Below are 23,891 nucleotides of genomic sequence, written 5' to 3'. Positions count from 1 at the left end.
TCTGCCAATATGTCAGGTTAATAGCACTAATAATTTAAATGTGTCCCTGATGTTGTTATGACGTGTCCCTGATTCAGTTAATATTTGTCCCCAATCATTTGAGAGGTCTGATAGGGACAGAAAGCACATATTCCACTTACAACCTTAAAGATGATAGAATATTAGGTATGCAGTTGCATGACTCGGCTGAAGGAAGTGGGTTCCAAAACCCAATTACTTGTTTGTATTGAAGAGTGTCAGTTCCCATGTATTAGCCGGACAGGTGCAGATTGTAAGAGGAACACACCAGTAATATAAATCAAACCCTGGACAGGCCACGGATTCTGTACAGTCGAACGGCATGCTTTTGTCTAATAGGCAGCCATTCCTGATAGCGTAGGCATGTAATCCAATGTAATAGGCATCACAAGGTAATATTGTAGTCCTCACTCCCACCCAGGGGTGCGAGTGTCAGAAGCAAACACCAAATGTAGTGCATTTGCAAGTGCGGGAGCAAGCGGGTGTAAGCCTGTTTGGCCGCCAGTATGCGAGTATTACACTGGTGAAGCAATGTAGAGGCTAACTGAGTGTAGTAAAACTGTAACCGGAGGTTAGCATTGCTTAGCTCCATGCAAACCCATGCACACTCGCTCACAACTGCTTTAATGTGCCTTAATCACTCCATATCCAATGGCCTTGTTCTGCCCAGCAACAAAATAAATGGCCTCTGCAAGGCTCGAAACCAGGACCCTGCACACACAGCTAATATGATTTACCCCTAAGCCATGGCAGATATACAGACATTGGATGTTATCACAAACATATCATCCAGCGCAATCATTCAACAGTATAGGAAATGTATTCCATCATGTAGATGTATGTGTGTGTGTTTATGTCCAGATATAGTAACATACATATATATATATATATATATATATATATATATATATATATATATATATATATATATATATATATATATATAGATATATCAAGAACATCCCATGTGACAACAAAGCATTACAAAGGAATGAAAAGGAAAACACCAGCAATGCCTGTATTATATAGTGGTGTTGTCCTATGTAATATCAAGACTCCCTCAGACAGACATGTGTCATTCATACACGCAAACATTTGTACATTGGCCAAATACATCACTCTGTGCATCTTATTTACATTAACACAACAGTTCCTGTCCAATCATTATGTGAGAACAGTACTCTTGCAAGGTGCTGTGTGCAACATCATCATCATGAAAAAGGTAAATGGGGTAACCATAGAGGGACAGGTAGTGTTGTGTGTACAATGGGGTCATCTGCATCATGTGTACCTGGAACCTTTAGGAGTCATGTGCATACCAGGATCGTCTGCCTGGGAGACAGGGGTGAGGACAACTGGAGTATGTTGTCATGCATATTAAAAGGGTTACATGTGTCCAGTGGACACGTGTGTGAAATGGACAGCTATGTATGGGGCAAATGTTGTTCTAGGAACTGACTGGCCTTTAGTTTCCGTAGGGTGAGAGTGGGATGTGGGGGAAGGAGAGTAGGTATGCTCGCGGAGGATAGGTAGGGTAGGATGACAAACAAGACAGCATACAGGATCGGTATATGACACATGTGAGGGGATAAACCTCGGACGGGGAGGGGTGTTCGGCATTCACAAGCCCGTGAGCCCCCAGATGGAAACAGTGGGATGGAGGTCCCCAGCCATGGGCAGCAACAACTGTACCAGAACAGCTGGAAAGGTGGCAGTGTTGGGGGCTGTCTAGGAGGGGCAGCCTCACCCTCTAAATGTGACACTCTGCCCTTGAGCTGGCAAATCTGGCCTTGAAACCCTTTATTGAGCCCCCTACACACCACGTCCAGGACTGTACAATAGCGGACAAGTCCCTGTCTGGACCTGCTCCCAGGGGGGACAAGCCCCATCCTCAGTGGCGGTTCCACCAGAAGGTGGTGCAGAACCAACAGTGGTGGAGGTTCAAGGCTGGGCCCCAGATGTGCTGGTGCCTGGTGCTATGGCCAGCTGAAGTGGGACAGGAGGTTCTGCCGGGATCTCCACACCCATACAGCCTATGGTGTTGCAGTTTTAACACAGATATGGCTTAGTAATAGTAAACAGCATTCAGGATTACTTATATAACAGCATGCATAGATATGACAATCAACCCAACACAACAGATGGTATACATTTGCAGAGGGAGCACAACACATGCATATATACTGCATGACATCTGTACAAAGTGTAGAAGACTTGTGACGGCAGCTATGAACAGTGGCCCATTATTGGCATGTCATTGAGAACACCAGACAGTGACTGTCATACCACTGTTTCATGTGACATATGTCCAATCAGGGATGAGATGGCTGTAACTCTCATCACTATCACCATGTACTGACCGCAATCCTCACACTATGCTTCTGCAGTTCACAGATGTGTGTTCAGTGAGTAACACAGGAAACAAATGGTTCCACACACTGACCAGTCCACTGATGGCCTTACAGATGGGGGTTCTCTCACAAACACAGCACTGTCTTGTCAGTTTTAAAACATGCAGAATAGCCATTACCACACACAACTTATTAAACTGGCAGTAGTCTCAATGAAGCATAGCTACACTTACATGCTGTAGTTATGTCTGACACATCACCCTCCTGTCTTTAGGCTATTTCCCACTGTCTATGTTGTTTGAGGAACATCCAGATATCATCTGTGATGCCATTTACCAAACACCAGATCCAGGGTCCACTCACAGCAACTGTCATGGGCAAACACCAACATGATGTTCCTAGATATTGTACTGTGTTTTTCATGTGAATGGCTATGGGAACATCATCGCAGCTGTTCTACATGCAATCAGCTAGAGGAGGACTGCAACAGGTGCAGAGGCCATCACCTGATCATGACCATCACTTACAAAACACAAGCTGTGGCTGAGCAGGTGTACAACTCCACATCCACCAGAGAGTGTGTGGGAGGGACAGACAGAGGCAAAGTACATCAGAGAAGGGCTTGGAGACAAAAACCCTAAGCATCATCTGTCACACACCTACCATTACAAGGGTACAAACCCCTGACTGACTAGTCATTACTATTACAAGTGCATGCGGTTACTCCATTACTCCATGTGCCACAAAGCTGACATGTTGATGTGCTGTAAGAACATAAATGTGTGCTGGTGAGAGACGTCTGCAACAGAGATATAGTAGACATACATTAGGTGTAGCACACATGGCTGTCCACATGAACAGATGTCATTGTCAACACAACCATACTCTCTAATGGACTCAGATTGCCACACTTTGCCAGGCACACAAATACACTTCCTAACTACTTAGTTTGCCACACTACAGTAATGCACAGGTACTACATGCACCACAGGGGATATCCGTAGGTTCTATGGGCTAGGGCATGTGAACGTGTCTGACATCAGTCGGTATGCCAATGGGAGTTATATTGGGTGTGACTGTGGTTGGTAGCATCATACCCAACATGCAGACACAGGGTGCCAGTACTGACATGCATGTGTGCATTGCTTCATGGGTGTGTAGTGGGTGGCTGTGCAAGATGGCTGTACAAGGCTGGGTGAGGGGTAATCCTTGGCATCAGACCACTTGACAATGGTGTGCAGTGTGGTACAGGGGTGTAGTGTCTGCAATGTCCCACACAGATGTGTATTGTATGAACTGTCCTGACATCCTGGTTACCATTGTGTATAGCCATTGCTTTGCAATGCATGCCATGTCTGTGTTTGATAGTCCTTGACATGGACAGTGCCTGGGATGTGCACGTCCCACAATAATGTACAGTGACATGTACAAGTGTACCTGGTTTGGCTGACACATGTTGTGTACACAGACTGTTATCCTCAGATATGCCAATACTGGCCTGGTGTGGTAGGACCTGCTTATAGACAGCAGGTTGACCCTGCACCTGCATTGATAGCATGATACAGGTATTCCCTGGTGTCAGTGGCATCAGTCCATACAAAGCACATGTGTAAGGCATTGTATGGCCTCTGTGGATCACATTTGATGACACTACATATGTTGCAAGCATCCAGTGGGGAACATAGTGAATGCACATTGTCCGCAATTATGTGCCTATTATACTGCTGTACAGGGTGCCATGCCCTCTGCAGCCCACTACAATCACACCATGCCTGCTATTTGTCATCAATGTGCAGGGTACTAGCAACATAGCGGGATATTCTAGGCAAGTGTGTTTGTGTATGACACATGGGTTCAGAACGTAATAGTAAGGTAAAGTAGGTAATAGTAGGGTTGCATAATTTGTTCACCAGGCCTTTTGCCAGATGTAGGGGTATGGCTTGCCAACAGTGTCTTTTGGCTGATTGACATCTGTACTCCTCGTGAGGTGGACATTGTGACATATAATACGGACACCATATAGGAAAACTACAAAATCCACTCCCCAACATGTCCAGTGGTTAGACACTCACAACCATCTCCATACAGGCTCTGACTGTCAAACACACACACACACACACACACACACACACACACACACACACACACACACACACACACACACACACACACACACACACACACACACACACACCTGCCATGTCTAGGACTAGAACCCCTACCTAACTAGTTTATCACACTACAGCATTATGCAGGTACAGCATGCTCTACGGAGATTACTGGGTTACAGCAGTCCCAGAGGTGTATTACGAGGTGGGTGACAACAGCAGGATTGCCAAAGGTGGTTATGTGAATTGTAAAGAGTGTGTATACTCTAAAAAGTATTGTTCCTTTTGCAGACAGACAGACACACACACACACACACTTGGTCTGTCTTGGAATAGAGCCCCTATCTAACTAGTTTATCACACTACAGCATTATGCAGTTATAGCACGTGCTATGGAGATTACTGGGTGACAGAAATCCCAGTGGTGTATTTCTAGATGGGTGACATCAGCAAGATTGCCAAAGGTGGTAATGTGAATTGTAAAGAGTGTGCATACTCTAAAAAGCATTGTTATTTTCTCAGGCAGATACACACACTTGGCCTGTCTTGGAATAGAACCCCTCCTTAACTAGTTTATCACACTACAGCAGTACACAGTTACAGCACGTGCTATGGAGAATACTGGGTTACAGCAGTCCCAGAGGTATATTTCTAGGTGGGTGACATCAACAGGATTGCCAAAGGTGAGTATGTGAATTGTAAAGAGTGTGCATACTCCAAAAGCATCATTTCTTTCTCAGGCAGGCAGACAGACACACACACAGTTGGTCTGTCTGGGATTAGAACACCTCTTGAACCCTGGACCATGTACACAGAGATCACTGGATGTACCACTAAGCCATCGGGGTTGTATACTTGTTGCATGGAGTTTATAATGCACATCTTACTACAGGTATTCCACAGTACTGAAAACACATGGGACAGTCACTTTGTGTACATATGTACAGTACCCTTGAATGTACTGTATTCTGTATACACAGACACAGCTATAGCCATATATATATATATATATATATATATATATATATATATATATATATATATATATATATATATATATATATATATATATATATATATACACACATCTGAACACCTTTTGTGACACAGAAGAGTTCCAAAGGAACTGACGTGTATACAAAACAGAAGCATCACTTGTGTTATAACATTTAAATCTTAAGCAGTTCACCAGCGAAGGGATGGTTGTTGTGTATGTGGAGCTAGGGGTGGGGAAAGATGGCTAATGTAATCTATCCCAGGGATTGTGGAGTTAGGGTGGGGGAATGATGGGTATGGACTTACACCCTGGTGACCACTTCTGTGTCACTGCTCGACAGTGGCACAGGAAAATAACATACTCAACTGTAGTCGTTCTTGACTGTCTATTCTTTACCATTCCTAACTATGTAATACATTGTAGGCACCGGTCACCACAGATGGCTACCATGGTGTGCTAAAAGACATTACACATGTGTATGCCTGGCTACAGGGTAGTCACACACACAAACACGCACACACTTGCCACTATTGTGCATACATGTCTTGCTTATGTAAAGGTAACTAGTACAGTGGTATGCAGTTGGGGTATGTGCCACAGAACACATACAATTAGACTTACTCTGATTCCATGTCTGAGCTGGGTGACATCACAGGACTGATTACTTGCAGTGGGGAGGGGGAAGAGAGAGGTTTAGCAGTTGACAAGGATAAAGGCCAGTGCAAAAGTTGGTATCTCTTTGGAATGCAGCAAAACCCGCTGTCATGACAGGATGCAGACACAAATACACACACACAACCACACTCAGCCATTTGCTGACACACACACTCAGGCATTTGTTGACACATACAAACACACTCAGCCATTTGCTTACACTCACACACAGTTGCCAGTGGTGGGATCAGAACGCCTGCCTATCTACAGATCACTATTAAAGTACTACGCAGTTACTAGACACACCGCAGAGATTACACATTCCAAGGCAGTCAGAATGCCCTTCTAAGATTGAGGGCAACAACAGGGAGATTGACAATCACGAAGTACATAGCTGTAAACATGTGTGTTTAAAGTACGTGTCCATTACAACCTGTATACACAAACAAGACACATCATCTGCAGGTAGTACATAGTAGGCCTGAGAGGTATAGTTGTAGCACAACAGGAACCTGAACTGGAGTATGCCCATCTGTACAATGGACAACTACCATCACTATACAGGGTTACAGTGGGCATGATCATACATTTAGTAGCACAGGACCGTTTGGGATGCACTATGACTACAACTGCATAAGGTTATACTGGGCATGCTCATACACTTAGTAACAAAGGGCTTGTTGGATGCACTGACTCAAATTACACAAGGTGGCAGTGGGTACAGTCATACACTTAGTAGCACAGGGCTGTTTGGGATGCACTCTGATTCTAACCACAGAAGGCCACAGTGTGCATGCTCATATACTTACATGTACAGAACATGTTGTAATGGACTCCTATTCTAAACACACAGGTTTACAGCCATGTACATCTTACCTGTCAGTATATATGCCCATCATACTGGTTTACTACCTGATACCTGTATGTGGCCCGTAAATTATATATCTGTGTCTGTGCTGTGTGATACAGATGCATACATGTACATGAAATACTGACATATATATGTTAAGTATACACATTCATGCATGTGTGGACGTGACAGACAATAGGTTACCTGGGACACACAGGCGGATGCTACCTACAGCATGTGTCACACACCTTGCTGCCCTGATAGGCATACATTGATAGCAGGTTGTGGACACTGGCATTATATGTGGAACAGTGGCATGTTCAAGCATAATGTGTGAGCTACATTGTGTAATGGTACTGATGTGCAGGTGTCAAGATGACCTCTCCTGGCTGTGTTAGTAGTTGTCATTATTAGCAGGACTGCTACCCTAAGTATATCTCACATTGGTCATATACACAATTTTTGCTGCTGTCCATCACCTTACATGAGGCATTTGCTACCAAGCACATTAATCCCACTCGCAGTGATGTCATGGTATGAGTGGCAACTGCTAGACCAAAACATTGGGCCAATGTCCTGCTGTTATTATTATGAGGTTGTCCAGTGTCTGTCATTCTGGGCTGTCATGACTGAACGACAAGCCTTCAACACAGAGCACATAGATCCATGTTTCACCTGTGTGTGGATAATACCTAGGTTGCATTTACCCATATAGCCGCATTCCAAGGCAAATGTCCTACACCCAGAAGTAACACCCTGACACCTACAAGACAATTGCATTGGATGCTTATGCTAACCAGTACTAGATGTGTGGCTTTAGTAATCCATTTGCTCAATGTAGAACCTACAATGGGGAATACTGACATCTGTGCAGTGTGGAACACCTGGCTGAAGGCTCTGTAGTGTACAATTGCACTACCACCATATAACTCAGATTCAGACATGTGGGCCATAACAGTGGTATGGGCCGTTCTAGGTGGTGGTGTTCACATATTCATAAAGGCTACTCACATGTAAAGACCACTACTCTGACATAACTCATCACAGATGAGTCAGGTACATGTGACAGTGGCAAATGCTGCATTCTAGGTTGTATCCTCATATACATCCACCACCTTGTCCCCAGACTACCAGCACACATCCATATGTGGTATGACATAGTATGGTAGACCACCAGATAACCCTCAATTGGTGGACTGTACCTAGGCCTACATCAACTGTGCAAAGTACCCATGTACAGACACAGCTGCATAATGTGTTATGCAATGCAATAATACCACTGTTTGTAACCAGCTCAGTTGTACACATACCAGAGTCCCTCGGATGTTGTCAGCATTAACACGGTCAACTGTTGCTGTACACCAGTAAACAACACCCTCATGGTTGGATATGACCTAACTGTACCTGCCCTGGATATGTACATCCTACACTCATAAAACAAAAATGACATTACCATAGCTTTTGCTATCCTTTCTACATACAGGTGGCTACAGTCATTACACACATGCACATGGCAGATAGCATGCTAACAGTGCATAAGGTTTGATATCTATGTTAACAGGGGTAATGTTCCCTCTCTACTGGTTACCCATGACATCTATCATATCATACAACACCCCATGTGGCATGTATATCATTAGACATGTCCACGTAATGCAATGCCTAGAAACATACCCAAATAACAGGGTCATAGGACCTACACAAGGCCTATATTGAGTTGGGGAAATCCAGCTCTGCTCTATATGTTCCTGAGGAGTCACAGGTGATATGTTCATGACATGTACAGCCATGTGTGGCCACAGCTCCTACATATACCCCATGTCAACAATTGCAAGCCATGCATGCTGTGTGCTGTCTGGACATTAGCCTTAGTACCACAATAGCCAGTACGTGCTGGGGTGAGATGTTTACAAGCCACAGACCTCACACATGCTTGAACTAGTGTACTGCCTAGCTCTAACAGAGCACATTGCTGGCATTCTTCAGGAAACATGAGTTGTGTGTGGTAAATATGATGTGCTCACTGTTGACCATTACAGTGCCCTGGCTTCACCATGGCACTGTCAAGTAACAGTTTGTAGGAGCATGACATGGAATAATGCTGTGTGTGTGTCTCGCTGATATGTACTGTTGTCATATATGTACACTTGGCTACTCGGTGAAGGTGGTGGTGTCCTACCAGTACATGAATACAACATCCATTATGGTGTAATGCTCGGCTATGTTTCACACATGGTGTGGGGAAGGTGTGGAATGTATCGTCTTGACCTGCCAGTGTGCTTACTGATGTAGACCGCATATGTGTACATGTATTGATGTTTATGTAGATTCCATGTGTGTGCAGTGTCTGCTATCTGAAGATGACTATTGTCTTAGTACATCATGCTGTTGCAATACAGCCTCAACATTGCCAACTGTATATGGTGATATGCACTAAATACAGTAAGCCGTACATAAGGTTTGGACAGATGTTTGGACATGACTACTAAGTGGTGGGGCTTCTTTGCAGACGAATGATTACTGAGGACAGCTCACTGGTGTGTTACAACCATTCCTACAATAACCCATGTAATTGCTAAGGTCAGTTTTTGTTAATTGAAGTGGAAGGCAGACTGTAGAATGCAGTAAGGGTGACACTAAAGGCAAATCACATGACACCTGTAACAGTAATAACTTCCCTGTGCATATATTGTGCATATATCAGCACAGTTGGCAAAGGAAAGAGTCAGTAAGCTGTGCAGCGAATGCGATAGTGCTGCCCTTTTGTAATACCTATCATGAGATAGGCAGGTATTTGATTCACAGTACTGGCATGTGTGTGTGTGTGTGTGTGTGTGTGTGTGTGTGTGTGTGTGTGTGTGTGTGTGTGTGTGTGTGTGTGTGTGTGTTTGTCCAAATGTCATATATGGCTGGGAATACATCCCACATGTTTTCACTCTCCTGAACACTGTTGTTGACACCAGTACAGAGTGAAGTGTAGAAAGAAAGGCGTAGGCAGGTGGTTGCACCTCACACATGTAAAGTGTATGTATGTGTGTGACATAGGTGTATATCTTTGTGAATGCCACAGTGTGTGTGTGTGTGTGTGTGTGTGTGTGTGTGTGTGTGTGTGTGTGTGTGTGTGTGTGTGTGTGTGTGTGTGTGTGTGTGTGTGTGTGTGCATGGCTATCCATGTGTATGGCTGTCTGGTCCCTGGAGTGTGGCTGTATTTTACTATAGTGAAATGTTAATGCCTCCTCTCCCCCATCCACTCAATGCAATCTAGTATCCCTGTTGATATCATCAATCATAGATGGGCATTCTAACTGCCTGTTAACATGTACACCCTGGGGTGTGACCTGTTGTTACATAGCCTACTGGTGGACCCCCCTCCCCACATACACTCACTGCACTGTAGTATCCCTGTCGATGTCCTTGATCTTAGGCCATTCCGACTACCTATACATGTGTAATCTCTGTGGAGCATCTTGTAATTGTGTAGTACTATAATGATGATATGCACATAGGCAGGGGTTCTCATCCAAACATTGGCAAATGTGTGTGTGTGTGTGTGTGTGTGTGTGTGTGTGTGTGTGTGTGTGTGTGTGTGTGTGTGTGTGTGTGTGTCAGAGTGTGTGTGTTACTGTGTCTATGAACTCCTGAGTGTGTGGGTGTGTCTGTGTTTGCATGCTGTTATGGCAGTGGGTATTACTGCTTCCCAATGAGAAGCCACTATTTCCACTGGCCTTTACCCTTGTCATCCGCCATACCACTCTTTTACCTCCTCCCTGCTCCAGGTAACCATACCTGTGATGTCACCCACTATGGATGTGACAGCTCTGAACACAGTTGCTTACTACACAGCTATCATGCTCTTGGATCATTAGAACAGTAAACATAATTGAAACATGGGAGAATGGGGTTGGGAGGGTGGCCTAATGGTTAGGGTGTTTGCCTTACAAACACAAGGTGCAGGGTTTGAGTCTCCCAAGGGATAATTGGCTAGGCTTAAAATGGCTCACAAGGGCAGTTAGCCTAGTACTAATCTATGAACCTATGAACCTATAATATAACTGTCATGTGGAAGCTACAAAGTGCATGCAGGTATTGTCATACTGACCTGTGGCTACTCAACTTGTACATATGGGACACTAACCACAAAAACCGACATCCCTGGCACATACAACTACACCTGAAAGAGGAAGGCAGGACATCAAGATCAACATGCTGTTAGTGTTGTTACACATGATACATACTGTCAAACATATAAAATGCATTCTAAAACTGTAATACATGGTATATCTGCTGCCTGTCAACACTACTCAACACTATTAATCTGCAATTGTCTACCTAGTATGTTCACCCTGTGCATCAGACCATATGAGCATGTCCCTGCACCGATGGTGTGGATGACAGGGATGCAGCACAGGCATCATCATATGCACAGGGTGGTAATGTTTGCCAGAGGCCTAGGCTACACCATTGAATGACATCATGTGTGTGTGTTAGGGCCTGTGATATCATTGGGCGTGTGTGGATGTTATGCATGTGTGTTGGGGTGCTCTATATTTGTTTCCGGTGTGTGTGTGTGTGTATGCATGCACACAGGTCTGATATGTGGCTGCCCTACACAGGAGTATTATTGACAGCTGCAGACTGTACAAGGCAGGTTTCACAGTTCACGGTGTCCGGCCATGGCCACATGACCTGCACCTGCCAGGGGTTGCATGGACACTACCAGGCAGAGGTCCAGATTTGGTACTGTCTGATGACACATGTTCACTGGAATCATGTCCCTGTTGGGACCATCCAGGACCATTTGCACGTAGCCTGCTGTGTCCTGGTGTGGACTGCACAGCACCAGCTGCACTACTGCTGCTACCGCCACTCTGGGAGCAGGCATGTGCAGTAGCATGTTCATGTAGACCTTCAACAGGTGATGTAGCTGACCTACTTCCACATGCCTGATGCCTCACTCCCACCAGATGATCCAGCACAGACATTCCACACTCGAGGATTGACATGCCACGGTCAAGGACTCCCACCATGTCACCCAATCGTCTATCCAAAACATCTGCAAGATGATGGTGAGCATTTGCAAGTGCCTGGATGCTGTCAGTTAATGAATGGACAGAAGCTCTCTGAAGCCTCAGACCTTCTTTGTTGTGCCATTCAGCACGTGCCTGTGCCTCCATTACAGCCTGAGACATGCATCTGGTGACTCCAGTTGATGTGCTTTGCCTTGCAGGGGCATGTTGGCCAGTGGTCCTCCTATGAGCAGTGCTGGGCACATGCCTGTGTGGGACATCACCAGTCAGAAGACTGGGATCATGGTGTGCAGGCACACCTTCCATAGTCAACACACTTCCTTGTTCCATGCTACCACCCACCAACTGTCCTTCTTCTATGGCCAGTGGTGATGGGGTATGTGTAGGCAGGGGAACTGTGTGCGAGGATGAGGGGGATACAGGTGGAATGGCAACCAATGGCACAGATTCAGCCCCTGACAACCCTGCCTGTGCCTCAATCATACTATCATCATCACTACTAGAGTCTGTGGGGGCACTAACATCAGGTGGACTACAGGAGGGCAATGCACCTACATCAACACCTGTAAGGGGAAGACAAGAACTGTACATTACAAGTTATACCAGACACAGACAGACAGACAGACAGACACAGACAGACACAGACACAGACAGACAGACACAGACACACACAGACACAGACAGACACAGACACACACAGACAGACATGGACGCACAGACCCACATGCTACATGCAGGTGATATGGCAGATGGCATTCAGCTTAGGCAATTATAGTTTCAGCTTAGACAATTATAGTGGCAGTTATCGTACATCCCTGAGTTGCACACAACAGCATGCATGTGTTATAGCAGATGGCATGCATCTTACACAATTATAGTGGTGGTTAGCATACATACTTGTATTGCATTATTTGTGTTAGTAGCCTATGCCCCATACCTGCAACACAGTGCATGCACTTTACACCATTGCACCACACTGCCATGGTGTGTGCAACATACACCACATGTTAACAGACCATCCCTGACCTTTGTACATCTGACACTGATGCTTTGTGTTGGCCACTGCCCCTATGTGTGAGGACATGAGCAGAAGGGTATGTTGACTGCATACTATGTTTGCCTGAGCCCTAGCTTGCATATCTCCCCAAAGCCGTGCATGTCTTATCAACATTATTCCGCCTACCCCTGAGCTGAGTCTAGACATTGTGCATGTGGTTGTACATACATGTTTGACATGGCTGTTCCTACTTTGCAATGATGCCACAGACCAGCACAGGTTTACAGTACACCGGCCTGATGTGTGGCGTATGACCTTGCCAATCACATGTAATAGACATGTCTTCTGCTGATGTGTTGAATGACATTCATACATGTGTAACACAATGGTGTCCTTTTCAATCTACAGTATGGTAATGGTGTCCCAATGCAGGGATGTGTTATACTAACATGGGCCTTCAGCTGATGCAATGTTGTCTGTCTGCCCTAAATATATATGCAGTGACATACTGCACATTGAGCTGATGTGCATAGCCATTGTAGGGCATCATGTGGCTTCACAATTGCTATACAGTGTGAGCTACTGACACAGTTCATAGCCATGACTATGTTCACATACAAAACATATCTAATGTGGAATATGACCCACATCACTGAGGTGTATACACACTAAACCCTAATGTGGAATGTGTGACACAGGTCAAAGAAGTGTATATGGATGACACCCCTGCACATCTGCAACTATATTACTGATGCCTGGCAACTATGCCCACATATGGCTAACTTAGCAGTACTCTATGTCCCACATGCCATCTGTGTACCTCACACACATGAGGAGCAGGCATGACAGTGATGTCTGACACCAGCAAGGTGAATTACTGTATCTGTGGCCTGATGTGGTTGTATGTGTATGTTGTGCAACACATGTATGTATTTGGATACTGTATAGGTGAATGCTTTCATGTCATGACACACTCAAGCTGTTCAAGACATGTTATGTGGTGGTTTCATGTTATGCCTACACAAGCTGTGCACAGGCCTGTATGATGTTTAGTGTTTCACATGTGCAATATCACCATTACACAAAGGCCATAGTTGTATTGTGTTGAGCTAATGTACAACAGGGTGTACACGCATGTACATCACTTCTACTGTGTGTGTTGCTTCATGTCTCTGGCCATCCTCCATGGTCATGTGTACTCATGTTCTGTCCAATGGTTGTGATGGCCATCTTATTTCACATGTCAGTGTTATCCCATATGGCATACACCCATAGATGTCATATGCTCCACTGAGGACAGGGTTATGCAGATGAAGGGTGGTATGTATGGGATGTGAGACATCATGTTTTGCAGGATAGTTGAGCAGTATTGCAGTCAGCCCACTACATGTCATGGACATGTCAGAAAGCACATGACATTGTGTGACATTCATAGCAAGGGTATAATCCACAAGGGTGTATCCTGTGGGCCGGTCATACTCCAGCTCCAACACATTTACAGTGTGTACACACATATGCTCTCTGTACAGTACTGTTCATATTCCCAACATGTGTAATGCTGATATGTAGTACCTGTCCCTACAGTGAAACACACCTCCACCACTGTATTCACCATTGTCTACACATCTGGCAATGAAAGTTTGGAAGGTTTAGTGTAGGTGTTTCATATAGTCTTCCATTGTTTCACATAGGTAACCACTGTGATGCACTGCAGGTCTGACCAGTGTCTATTAACAGGACCACCATACATTATGTGTACATGTGTTATGGCGGATAACATGCAATTAATATGATACATGCATTATCAAGCCTGGTAAATAATAACAACCTCACCTGTCACAGGCTGCTGTTGCTGCACAATGCCAGAGGTACATAAAAAGGAGTGTCACAGCAGTAAGATCATTATCCACACCTGTGTGATAGCTACAGGGTGCAATGTTCATGTTAGCATATAAGCCAGTACAATACACTATACTATGGACTTTGCACATCTGTGCATACATAGAGTAGCAGACTATAGTATGTGGCATGTGTGCATACATGCCTTGCATATGATGTTACATTACATATTGTACAGTAACACATGTAACTATGTGAACTATAGTTGTGTTATATGTGCAGTACTGACTTACCAGACAACTCCAGGCTCAGTGGTTGAGAGACACCCACCTCCACAATACCAGCTAAAGCTTGTGGACAGATGTCTGCAGGTGTCCCCAGGTTGGCCAGTAGCTCCTTGGTATGTGTGAGTGGGGGCTGGGTGATTGCCCCCCCACCTGTTCCACCTTGTTCCCTGGTGATTTCATTAGCCTGCTGTTTTGCCCATCTTATGAGGTCAGTGCAGTGTCGGCACACCTGCTGATAGGTGCGATTGTGACCGTCAATATCATTTACCCTCCTGCAGAGTTCCTCCCACAGGGCATCCCGCTGATGTGCATCCTGTGGCACATGGCTGAAGAGTGTTGTATGATTGTCGAGGAGATATGGGAAGAGGACCTCATCCTCCAAGCAGCTGTACGCTGGCAGCCTGCTATGTGGCATACCTGGAAGACATAATGATGGAGACAGGTCACAGTAACTCACAGAGAAGTACAGAAGTACAGCTGAACATACATGTGTATCACATTTATTAAGATTACATATAAGTCTTTGCAAATTTACATGACACTAACACCACTGACATGTATAAGTCACACCCATTTGACAGTTACTGGTGATGTGATGTTATTGCCATATATGTGTGTGTCATGTGATGACATTGCTCATACTCCATGTGGATGTTGTCTTGATGTGGGCATGTCTGTTTGTCTGCACTGATGTCTTTACCTATCAGCACATGCCTGGATGTGTTCACATTAATGCAATCGACCTTAATGCTGTGTATATGTCACATATATAGTCATACATAGCCTTTAGGGACATGACCTGTGACCCTGCAGACTTGCAAGCATGTATGTGTTTTGCCATATACATCTACATGGCACTGTACAGCTGTGTAGCATCCTGCTATGTATTGCCTGTGTTGCACATGTGTAACACATGAGACAATGGCTAGTCTGATGGTATTTGCAGGGTTGGATATCAACTATAGCATGTATGGTCATAGTGATCTAGTAGGCTATATGCCCTGGGCCATTTATGAGCCTAGGCAGACAGGTTACCTAGCTGTAGGCAACAGACAGGTAAGTTTCAGTGGCCAGTTCAAGCAGTGCCACAGAACTGATCCACAGGGTTACTGATATATTTGGCATGTGGTCATCGCACCATGTCACAGAGAGGGGCGATGTGCAGCTTCGCTGGACAGGGATGCATAGTATGGTAAGAGTATGTTAAGTGTATGGGACAGAGATCTGTCAGGCATGTTGTGATCCTTGTACTAAAAAGGTGGATGCCCATGAAGTATATGTTTATTTGGGATCAGGATGTGTTAAGTGTAGCATGTCCAACACCTCTGGGTTGGACATGGCTTTATACAGGGTGGGCTGCATGCTACATAGTGCAGCTAGGGATTGGGAAGGGCAGTGTAGGCCATCTACACATGGGCAATAACCCTTAAAGGAAATATGTGATCTATTATGGGTCACATGGGTGTTGAGTATGGCTGAGCAATTATCTCTATATTCCTGGATGGCACCCTGTCATGATTAGGGGTGCCACATACAACTACCTGTCTGGTGTGGTGAAGTAACTATCAAAGGTAAGAGTACTGTCCAGCTGCATCCCATATACACAGTTGCCATTAGGGTTGGGAGGGTGGCCTAATGGTTAAGGTGTTTGCCTTACAAACACAAGGTGCAGGGTTTGAGTCTAACAAGGGATAATTGGCTAGGCTTAAAATGGCTCACAAGGGCAGTAGCCTAGTACTAACCTATGAACCTATGAACCTATGTTGACCGCTGCCTAGGTGGTAGTTCATGGGTACAGGGTTTGTAACATAGGGGATGACAATGCAATACTTTGCTGTCAGATTGTGGCCATACATCACACACCACACATCTGACACACTAAGGCCCTTCTGTATGTTGCACACAGCACATATTAAGTCTACTATTGCTCCTAGTTCATAGTCATTTGCAAACATCAGTAGGCTGATGCCTTCTGTGTTAGTCTGTGTGGTATAGATAACAAAGAGGGGGAGTACCAGGAATGAACCCTGTATTACTGTGACTGGCACTTGTTTGATGTGCGTGTATTAGTCAGACACCTTCTGTAGTGTTGGTTCTGCCAGCGGTCCAGTTGCCAACCACTTCTGTGACATAGGAATATACACCTAGTTTACTGAGTGTAGCTGGAACACAGTATGGGTGATGGTGCCTAAAATACTGTACATTACACAGTTAGTGGCACAATATCCCACAATGCACACCATATTTGCATGGTAAGCCCACCTTTAACATGTTCATCTTACTTATACACCCATACATATGTCGACTGTTACAATATAGCGAGATATATTATCCCATTATAGCACATACTTGTTGGATGAATCCTGACACTGACAGTGGCTGGAAGTGAATTGGTGAGTTCCAAGCCCATATCATCCCTTGTGGTGTATGCGGAGTTTGCCTTGTGACCTACAGCAGTACATATATAGAATACTACAAGCATTACTACTGCTCAACAATACATCACTACAAGATAGCTATTTCCACTATATGCATTGATTACACTGTAATTCTTACAGAACAGGTACTACATACACATACATACTAGATGTTATACATACCTTCTTAGTAATTGGAGGTGTTATTGACTAGTATAATACTTGTTTTCGGTTCATCTTTCAGTGTTTTGTACTGTCCTACAGGTAGATACAGATGGTTTGAATGTGTGACAAGGCAACCTTTTATAGTTACAGATCAGTAACATGTGCTATCCTGATAACCAACTGATGTTCCTAAGTAGCTAATTACATGCACATCAGCTGTGCTGCTACTGCCTTAGCCAATACCATGGCTACAGTGGAGTATAATTGAGTACTTCACTTGGGCATTTTCCCTTTGCCTTGCTTGTGAGGAAGACAGTGTGGAAGTGTTGTTTGGAATCTATTGCAAAAGCTGTATGGAGACGAACAGTAGTATATTGTGTGTAATGTCTAGAGGATTTGGTCTAAATGTGAGTACTGCTGTTATATTTCTGAACATTGCTACTTGTGCAGGGTTTGTCTGTAAATAATACTTCTGCATATGTTTCAGTCTGGCCAAGTTGTTTGACCAGCTCAAGGCTGCATAGCTATGAGACATTGGAAAATATAAAGGTCCTACCCAACACCATAATCTTGGGTGATTTCAACTACCCTGGTATAGACTGGGTGAACCACCAATGTTCTAACTCCTATGCTCAGTGATTCATACAATTTATAAATTCAAATGCCCTTGAAAAACTAATATGTTCTCCCACTAGAGGGGAAAACATATTGGATTTAATCATCACAAATATGGGCGCCCATTGTACCACACCCGTTATCACCCCCTCCTTGGTCAGATCCGACCACAAACTGATAACCCTGGACATCCTCACTCCTCCACTTCCCCCAATCAAAGAAACCATAGTCAAAAACCTTTCCAAAGCAAACTTCAAACTACTTGCATCCGAAGTGGAAAGCTTCACTATTCCCTTGCAGAAGGATAATGATATCCAGGATGTGGAATCCTACACCAAGGCACTCTATATGCATCTTCAGGATTGCATGGACTGTGCTATCCCAAATAAAACCAAGACTCCTTCCTCAAGCAAGAAGAAACCAGTCTGGTGGACCCCGGCCATAAGCAAACTTTACAATAAAAGGAAGAGACTTGTACAAAAAAAGGCCAAATCTCAAGTAGAAAAAACATCCCTGATCAGCATTAGTAAGAAATTGAGGGCCTTCATCAAGTCAACTAAAGCTCATTTTGAAAAGAAAGTTGCCAAGGATAACCATAAGGCATTCTATGGCTACATCAAAAACCTAAATGTCAACGCTCAGGTCTGTTCTGAGCTAGTACAAAATGGAACAAAATACACTGACCCTTCTGACATTGCCAACATCTTGGCTGACAGGTTCAGTGCAAATCCCCCCCCCCCCTCAGCACCTACAGGGCCTATTACTATTCTAGGGGATTGTGTAAGTCCAATTATTACTGATACGTTGGTTAACAAGGCTCTATCTAAAGATAAAAACACTGCCTCCATGGGACCAGATGGTGTCCCAGGCTGTGTCATCTGAGCTCAAAAGGAATTAACCCCGCATCTTAATTCCCTGTTCAGTCTCAGCCTCTCCACAGGATATGTGCCCATAGAATGGTGCATGGCAATGGTGGTCCCGCTACACAAGGGTGGGGCCACAACTGACCCTGGGAACTACCGACCAATAAGCCTGACCAGTGTGATCTGTAAGGCTATGGAGTGAATCATTATGGAACTCATAAATGGAGAGACTGGGAACCTCCAGTCACTGGACCCCACACAGTTCGGCTTCGTCAAGGGCAAATCATGCCTCCTGAACCTGGTGGATTTCTTTGAGGCAGTTACTCAGGCTATAGATAAGGGAAAGGAGGTACACACGGCTTACCTTGACCTTGCTAAAGCATTTGACACCATTCCCCATTCAGGTATTATTGATAAGCTCACCAGCCTGGGCATAAACCCTTACGTCACAAGATGGATCGCAAACTGGCTCTCAGACAGATCCCATAAAGTAAGAGTAGCAGGATCTATGTCCAAATCCAGACCAGTAATGGGTGGTGTGCCTCAGGGCTCTGTCCTGGGGCTCCTCCTGTTTGGTATATACTTCTCAGAAGTACAGGCAAGCACGGAAGGGCTGTGGCTGACTAAGTTTGCGGACGACTGCAAACTGGATGCTATAATAGAGTCTCCGGCCGACATGGAGATCCTCCAGAAGGGCCTAAATGAGACTGATGCATGGTGTCAAAGCCATGGTCTCAAGCTAAATGCAAAAAAATGCGTAGTAATCCCTTTGGAAAAACAGAGTACCCAAACTACAACATAGGAGGTAATCCCCTGAAATCTGAAGAAGAAATAAGGGATCTAGGGACCCAAGTAGATAGTCAGCTTTCCTTTGATAACCATGTTGCCAAAGTGGTTAGAAAATCCTTCTATGTGACCCATCTGATCACGAAAGGGTTTGCATCATGATCTAAGGATGTAATGGTGCCCCTCTACTCTTCCCTCATCAGACCCATTATTGAGTACAATGCACCAATTGGAATGTACCTGGTTAAACATCTCCAGTAGCTGCAGAGACCACAAAGGTACCTAACCAAGAGGATTACTGGCCTCAAACAGTTGCCCTATGCAGCACAATTGAAAAAGCTAAGACTGTTCTCTGTTGCATACCGCTTTCTCAGAGGTGATCTCTGTCTAACGTACAGAGCCATGTCCAACCCAGAATTGTTGAACATGCTCCATCTTAGCAAAACCAAATCTACTCAAGCTACACGCTCTAGGGATATAAACCTCAACACAACAATGAATAGAACATGCTGGAGGGATAGATTCCTTCAAAGACTTCCCTTACTATGGAACAGGGTCCTGATCTACATAAGACAGAGCCCCTCACTATCACTCTTCAAGAGGAACCTTGATGAGTGGATGGGTAACAGAAAGTTCACACCAGGGATCACACCAACAGCACTACTAGATAGGGGCCAAGGGTACTAGCTGCTAGTACAAGGGTCTAGGGAACTACTAAAGGGATGGTGAATACCGCACAACATGGCTGGGCTAATATATGCCTTCGGGCAGATAGCCCAGTACCAACCTATAAACCTATGAACCTATATAATGTTAGGGGGTTTACAGTGTGCTTATCAGACATATTTAGATTGGTGTTACTGTGTATCATACTGTGCTGATAATCAATACTTGGTAATACTTCCTGGTGTACGAACCATTCAACCCTCTGAAATGGGATTAGTTCATACAAACCCTGTTACATCAGCAGCTGTTCAATTGTATAACAGCAACTATTTCACATAGGGCCATGTTAGTGTGTCTGTGTCCAGGTATGTTAAGGTTTCAGCAGATGTTGTACAGTAGTTGAATAATTGGTTATGGTATGACAGTATGTACTGATGTAATTATTTTGGTTGTGGGGTAGATGTTGGTGGGTGTACATAGCACATGCAGGTGTGTAGGAACCCCTTTTATACAACGTTTATATGTGTGTGGGTGTTATTTCCCTATGTGAACACCTATCCCTTAGTGGACTAATACTATGGTAATTGCAGGCTGATTCATTAAGGCACTGTTAAATGCTTCCTGTATAGCATGCAGGTACTGTTAGTCCTTGAATCATTTTGGCAATACATCGGAATGTGATAAAGTTTTGCAAAATGAAAGCTGTCTGTGTATTTCTGTCATGGATATTTGCAGTCATTGCAGTTGCGTTGGTGACTGTGTCCATAGAACATATTTGTAACAGTGTAATGGCATATACTCTTCATATGTTATGTTCATATTGTTTGCGGGGGCAGAATGTGTGATTGCTATGGTCCATGTTATACTCAGATACAAACACTTCGGATACTGACTACAGACATGTATGTATGTGTATATATACAGATATATATATATATATATATATAAGTATATATATATATATCTAAGTATATATATATATATATATATATATATATATATATATATTATTGCATCCATTTATCTGTGCCTCCATAGATGTGTAGATGTTTTTAACCTATCTATATATCTACATATATATGTAGACCTGTATATATCGACATGTCTCTATGTATCTCTCTCTCTCTCTCTCTATATATATATATATATATATATATATATATATATATATATATATGAGCATACACCTTTAATTGGGTACATGGCTACATGGCGGGTTGTCCTATTTCAACACATTCCTCCCTTTTGTGTTTTAACTTGTCTACATACACAACTGGGATAGGTACATCCCAGGTAGCTTAGTGTTAGGTTACTCTGAGGATGGAGTACATGGTTGTGGGTTCTAATCCTGAAAGGTGTTATTATTTTACCTCTCAGAGTAGGCACTGGTAAGGAAAGTGTGAATAATGCACATTTTCGCAGTTGTAAGCAGGTTTGCCCGTGGTCTGCGTGACATTAAGCAAAGGTTAAACCTGTGAAGCGCTTCTCTGTTTACCATGTTTCAGTGCCACTTACCATTATGCAAACCTGTGGAAACCCGCTTACAACTGCTTAAGAGTGCTTTAATCCACCTGCATCCAACAGCCCTTATTCTGGCCCTCAAAATAACTTAACAGCCCTTGCACCCAGGACCATGAACACCACAGTCACTGACTTTATCATTAAGGCATCTGAGATATATACAAATGTTATGGTGTTTAGAATATAAATTTTACTACAGGCATTCCTCACTACTGAAAACAAATGTGACAGTCAGTTGGTGTACATATATCTGATACATGTTAATGTTCATATGTTTGTGGAATTAGATGTTGCAATGTGACATGACAGGGTGTATTATGAATGAGTAAGGTTCTTGTTTTGTGTCCTTTTTATATTGTCCCCACACTCCATGTATGCCCCTCCAGTTCACATATTAGACATTCGACCCAGGCCCTCCTTGATGCATGATTGCATTACCCATCATTCACCCCCCACCCCAATCTTCACATACACAACAACCACCCCTTCTATGGTGAATTAAGTTAATATTGATTGTTATAATACCAGAGCTGCATGTGTTTTATGTACACTCCAATTCCTTTGGAGTGCTTCTGTGTCACAAAGTGTGTTCATAGATGTTTATATATATGGCTATTGATCTGATTGTATAATATAAATATATATATATATATATATATATATATATATATATATATATATTTTTTTTTTTTTTGTATTAATTTGTAACAGTAATACATGTGTAAACTAGAATGTGTTGGTTCACAAACTACAGTACATTACAATGTACTGTACATATGTACACAAAGTGACTGTCCCATTTGTGATCATTACAGTGAAATGCATATGGTATAAGGTGTAGTCTCAAGACTGTGAAACATGTGTACACCTCAGATGGCTTAGTGGTAAGTTCCATGACTATAGTGTGCATGGTCCAGGGTTCAACACCTGCGATGCTTTACAAATGTTTTTTACTCCAGAATAAGGCTCATTTAAGCAGTTGTAAGCATGTTTAAAAGAGTTTGTGTGAGATTATAGCAGTGGTTAAACACAGTTAAACAAACTTTGTAATGTATAACCTGTGCGTGCAAACATGGTCACATCCGCTAACTACTCAGGATATGTACATGTCAGTGAAGTAACATCTCACTATGTGCTGAAATAACATTACGTTCTCTGTTGACTGTACTCTCCAGCACACATGGGTTTATATGGGTGTTTCGAATGTTTATTATACAGACGATTACTACCTATATATGCAAGCTGTGGTTAAGGTATACTTTTGAACATGATAAACATCCCTGCCTTTATCGGGATTGGAACCTAGAATACACAGATACTATACAGATGTTGTAACCATTTCACTGTTGACATTAACATTGCTTCTGCCTATTTCCTATTTAGATGATTTCTATGTGTAAGCTAGGCTAAGCAAAGGGTGGAGGCCCCCAAACTCACTGAGCTTCACATACTCTTGAAATAACAACATATAACAAATGTACTGTGAGACAATACATTACATTCCTAAGTACATTAGGCATAGCCCCTACTGACACACTTCAAGGGAAACGTTGTTGTTTGAATGGGTAACAGAATATACATCCCTGGGATCATGTGTCCCCGAACCATACAGCCGGGGTGTGGTGGAGCCAGTCCAGTTTGATAGCTGTGAGACCTGTTGGGGGAATTGAATGGTGTTGAATTGTCACATTAACATGCCCTCTTTAGATCACTAAGTGCCCCTGTCACCC

The sequence above is a fragment of the Protopterus annectens genome, chromosome 2.part1, assembly GCF_019279795.1.
Source record: "Protopterus annectens isolate FY-2018-M chromosome 2.part1, PAN1.0, whole genome shotgun sequence".
Taxonomy (NCBI): Eukaryota; Metazoa; Chordata; order Ceratodontiformes; family Protopteridae; genus Protopterus; species Protopterus annectens.
This window is presented reverse-complemented; position numbering follows the sequence as displayed.